We start from the raw sequence: 5,525 nt of genomic DNA on the forward strand, positions 1-5,525 counted from the left end.
GCATGCGCCCTATAGCAAAAACCTCTCAAAACAAACAAAACACAGGGAAGTACTACAGGAGGCCAGCAGGTAGCATGGTGGTTAAGGCACTGGACTTCCACACAGCCAACATGGTTCAAGTCCCCAACCTGGCGACTTACTTTCTCACTTTCCCTTTCTCTCTCTCTCTCTCTGTCTCTCTCAGGCGAGCATGTGTGCCCGATATCAAATTAAAAAATAAAAATAAAAAATAAATTTATCATGCTGTGCTTTTTTTCATTTAAAATGACTTTAAAAACTGCAAGTAAGGGGGCCAACATGTGACAGAGTGGTTAAGGTGCTGCTCTCACATGTGCAATGACAGCTTGAGTCCTGGACCTGGTGGCTTGAAAATCACACCAGGCACGTGTGACTTTCATGGAGGAGAAGGGATTGTGGTAAGGCCATCCCCCTCAGGGGGTGATTTCTCACTTTTCCCTCTCACTGGGTCTCTGTCTCTCTCTGGTGACATATCCTGTGGCAAAAAACTAAATACAAGAACAAAAAACTGCAAGTAGGAAATTTGTAAACTGTTCAGGTTATTTTTAATTCACATGTGATCTCTAATAAATGTGACTGTCAAAATCCTAGTCCAAGCTACCACCAGCCTTTTGCTGGATGATAGTATTAGCCTCCTATCTTGGCCTCTTTGTTTCCTGGCAATCTATTCTCCATATAGCATCTCTCCTTACTTTGATCACTTCTTAGAAACATAAACCAGATCATAGTATCCCCTTAATAGAAATTCTTGAATGATGTTTCACTGCCCTTAGAACAAAATTCGAAAGCCCGTGAGGCAATGGGTACTCTTTTTGCCTATTTCATCTCTTCTGTGTCTCCACCTCATCCAACTCTACCCACTCCCCCAAACCATGGTCCAGCCAGACTAGCTGGCTTCCAGCTCTTCTGCACACCGAAGCTGCATCCAGAACTCGGGCTCTTCGTCTGGAAAGCTCGACCCTAGCTCCTCCTCCTCCTTCGGTCTCCACCTAACTCTCCATTTCCCGAAGCCTTTCTCAATCACCCTACCTGAGTAGGTCCCCTTGGGCATCTTCTCACCTGACCCTTTCTATTACTTTACTACTGTGTACTTGTTTCTTATTTGCTAATCCCTTTTTGGACTATCCGCCTCCTAGGGCAAGTCATGTGTTTGGAGCCCTGCACAGGTTAATCGTCCAATAATTACGGGCACATCGTGAATAAGAGTGATGAATGAATAAAAGAAAGTTCAGGCAGCACGCACTTGCCAAGCACTTGAAACTTACTTTTTGTTAGAGAACGCTGGTTCTTTAAGCAGGAGACCCCGCAATTCCCCAGCCCGGCGCCATCCCGGCAATGTCGGGAGGACGTCCCGTGGCCACCCGAGCTCACATTTCTCCCACCCGAGCCCCCAGAGCCCCGCGGTTCTCGCCCTCGGACTTCTCCGAACTCTCGAACAGACAAGCGAGGAGGCCCCTTTCCGCTGTCCAAAGGCCACCCGACCCCAGTGACCGGCGTTTCTTACCTGGAGCCTGCACCTCTTCCCGGTCTACAGCTAAACCCGCCAAAATTCCAACTTGACTCCGCCCCTGAGTCTGACGTCAGACGCGCGCGTCTGCAGGACCGCACTGATTGGCTATGTCAGAACTCTGGGCGGCGACGACCTTGGGAAGAGAGGGAAGCGCGGCCCCCACGCAGGGCAATCTCATTGGCTTACGTCTTCAGCTACCTCTTTTTTGGGGGCAAGGGAACTTCCGGTCGGTGAAGCCTCTGGCACCTTTAGGTGAAAGTAGTTGTCTGGCGCCCCCTAGCGTCGGGAGGTTGTACAATATTGCCCTCCACCAGCACCACCGTTTTGAACTCCATTGCTGGCCGACTGTGCCATCGCATCTTCCAGAGCGTCCTGTATTCTTCTTTGAGGTGGAGAGAAACAACGCAGAAAACCCTGGACGTTTGCACTGAACCCGCGGACATTCCACACGCTACTGCTGTCTCACCGATTTCCTGTGACCCAAGTGATCGCATACAAGTCCGAACAAGCTGGTTTATGATTTCGCGTCGTTTTGCCAACCTTGTGCCCAAATTGAGATGTTTGGACTAAAAAACAAACAAATTCAGGGCACTTTTACTCTGGCCTTGAGGAAGTAAGTTATCGCGTCACTCTCTGTAAATGGGGCTAAAGCTAGATGACATTCTTAGACACAGAAACCACCGTTTACAGAGTAATTTGTGACCCATAGGGTTTGAAAATTTTAACTGGGTCAAAGCTGAGAATAACTTATCAGGATACCATATTTTTCACAGAATATTTTTCAGTAAAATTCAGGCCTCTTTATGTACAAAGTGACTTCAAAAAGTTTGTGGAAAATGCAATTAACGTATGAGTTTATTTTGACACAAAGAAAGTTTGAAATCCATGCAGAATGCTTTTCTTTTTGGGGGGAGGGTGGAGAGGTTTTTGCTATAGGGCATGTGCACTCGCCAGAAAGAGAGACAGAAAACAAGAAATCATCCTCCCAGGGGAGATGGCCATGCCGCAATCTCTTCTCCTCCATTCTCTTGGTATCTTGGGCACACATGCATATGCGCCCGGGGTGAGTTTAAGCCACTGGGTCAAGGACTCGAACCACTGTTAACTACATGGGAGTCCAGCGACATAGTCATTACGCCAACTACTGGTCCCCATGCATAGTGTTTTTCATAATGTACATTTCCATGGGCTTTTTGAAGACCCCAGTATTTACATTCTAAGTATTTGTACATACTAAGAACAGTGTTATATGGGGCCGGCAAGTGGCGTGGTGGTTAAGGGCCCTGGATTCCCACATGGTGGACCGTGGTTCAAGTCCTGGACCTGGTGGCTTGCTTTCTCTTTCTTCTCTCTCTCTTTCTCTCACTGTCTGGTCAAATTAAAACAAACAAATAAATGAATAATAAAATAATTATATAAAAAAGAACAGTGTTATAATAATAGGAACAGTGTTCCTAAAACGCAATATAATATTGAGCTTTTACATAATCTCAGAAGAGTTTATGATGGACTAAGTGACCATTTAAAATCACTTTTTCCTCCTTAAAGACATTATTCAGGTAACAGCCAAAGCTGTAGGTCCTGGGACCCTGGGGTTTCTTTGTCCCAAACAGCCTTGAGCCTGCTTCAAAGCCTGACTGGATCTGTTCTTCTGGTTGTCCTCCTAAGGTACGATCCCTGGGTCCAAGGAATAGCCAAGGACCACTATTTAGTTGTGGGTGGGGTGAGTGGGTTAAGGGGGTTTGGATAGCAAGCTGGGGCATTGCCCCCCACCCCTTGGAAGAGAGACCACAAAGTACAGCATAGAGTTGAGCCCAAGAAGAGAAGCGGGGTTAATAGGGCTAGGCCCCAATTATCTTTAAGCTGCTGTGTTCCAGTGTGAAATGCCAAGGAGATGGTTACTTTTACCTATAAACTAAAATTTCACACCTGTGGGTCTCCATTGGTATCCTTGCCCTGGGTTTTTCCCGTGTGAGAGGTGGGCCTTCAAGATAATGATGTCACAGGATGTGGCAAATGTCAGCGCCATGGAGCAGTAGTTCTCAAAATCAGGTCCCTGGACCAGCAGCATCACCTGGGAACTTGTGAGAAATCACGTGTTTGGGTCACATTTGTTACTAAATCAGAAACTCTGGGGGTGGAACCCTGCATTCTGTGTTCAGCCTTTGTAACTATTCCATCTCTCTACATGAGTGGTTCTAAAACTTTTTACAAATGTATTTCTCCCACAGACAATAGAGGCACAGAGAGAGACAGAACCCCCCCGACAGAATCCGTGTGCCATGATCTAGCCCATGCTTCAGCCAGCCCCAGATCATGGGCACATGCCTGGCGTGTTCAAGATCTCTGGATGTGAACTCAGACCCTTCCCATGTGGGTCAGCTTTGCCGAGTATTGCATTCTGCTGTGCCAGCATCCAGAACCCTGGTTCTAAAACTTTAGAGTATATCAAGACCAATGGAAGGGTCTTTTAGACACACCAGAAAACAACAGGGGGAAAAGGGAGGAGAGAGGGGAAGGTTAGTCCATCTCGAGTCTTCCTTCCCAGAGGTGCTACTGGCCCATGTAGCCAGGTATCCCTCTGGACCGCTCCTGTCGGAGTCCCTTCTCAGTATCCCATCTCCCAAGTGTATAGACTCTCTCTTCTCTAGATCACATCCTCTCCTCTGTGTCCTCACTACTGGAACACTCTTTATGCTCTCATCATCTTTCTCTTTATCTCTAACTGGTCCATTTCCATCTTACCCACCTCCAAGTCATGTCTTTTGTTCCCTCCATTCACAACTAGTTCTTGACTTTTCCCTGTGACTGATTCATCAATAGCTCTTCAGGTCCTATCAATTCCAAACTTCTCACCATTCAATCTCTCTAGTTATAGACCCAAATCCTGTTTACTTTTCCACTAACCTCAACCTTCATCTCTCCCCACTGAGTCAGTCCTTCTTCCAGCCATATTCAACAATTACCTTTTCCTCAGGTATTTGAGGCTCTGGCATGCCTTGTTACATTTATACATGCCAGTACCTCTTCTTGGAATATCTTCAACTATCAGGGTTAATTCCAACTAGCTGGTTAGCTCCTACACATCCAACTAAGCTCTGTCCAGGCAACCCCCCAGGGCCCTTTGTGAAGCTCTACTGGACCTTCTTGGGCGAAACATTCCTCCCCGGTGTTTCCTAGATCTCTAGATTGTTCTCCCACAGAGAACTTGCAACAATGCACTCTATTCATCTGTGTGTTCTTTCCATATAATGTGAGCATTTGGAGAGAAGGGAACTGTGTCTTGTTTTTCTCTGTCTTCCTTCTTGACACCAATGATTGACACACAGTAAATGTGGCTTGAAAAACATGCTGGGGGCATGCATGTGCATGCTCAAAGTCCCAACTGGATGGAAGGGATTGCAGCATGAAGCATGACCACAGGGCATGGGAGGATGCCTTCTCCTTCTCTCTCTGTCTCTGCCTGTCTTTTTCTGAAACACATCTTGTAATTAAAAAAAAAAACATATAAGTAACTTAAAAAAGAACAGTGTTATAATAATAGGAACAGTGTTCCTAAAACGCAATATAATATTGAGCTTTTACATAATCTCAGAAGAGTTTATGATGGACTAAGTGACCATTTAAAATCACTTTTTCCTCCTTAAAGACATTATTCAGGTAACAGCCAAAGCTGTAGGTCCTGGGACCCTGGGGTTTCTTTGTCCCAAACAGCCTTGAGCCTGCTTCAAAGCCTGACTGGATCTGTTCTTCTGGTTGTCCTCCTAAGGTACGATCCCTGGGTCCAAGGAATAGCCAAGGACCACTATTTAGTTGTGGGTGGGGTGAGTGGGTTAAGGGGGTTTGGATAGCAAGCTGGGGCATTGCCCCCCACCCCTTGGAAGAGAGACCACAAAGTACAGCATAGAGTTGAGCCCAAGAAGAGAAGCGGGGTTAATAGGGCTAGGCCCCAATTATCTTTAAGCTGCTGTGTTCCAGTGTGAAATGCCAAGGAGAT

At 46.4% G+C, this 5,525-nt stretch overlaps 1 protein-coding gene across 1 annotated transcript in view; it reads right to left on the bottom strand.

Moving 5' to 3' along the window:
* The window catches only part of MCM10 (minichromosome maintenance 10 replication initiation factor), a 37,133-nt gene extending 34,832 nt beyond the window's left edge, over nt 1-2,301 (bottom strand). The window contains exon 1 of the mRNA XM_006150002.3: nt 1,523-2,301. The gene's annotated coding sequence lies outside the window, so the exon portion shown is untranslated. The remainder of the gene's footprint in view (nt 1-1,522) is intronic.
* Between the last annotated feature and the right edge of the window lie 3,224 nt (nt 2,302-5,525).

This window comes from Tupaia chinensis, unplaced genomic scaffold (genome assembly GCF_000334495.1).
Source record: "Tupaia chinensis unplaced genomic scaffold, TupChi_1.0 Scaffold000275_1, whole genome shotgun sequence".
Lineage (NCBI taxonomy): Eukaryota > Metazoa > Chordata > Mammalia > Scandentia > Tupaiidae > Tupaia > Tupaia belangeri.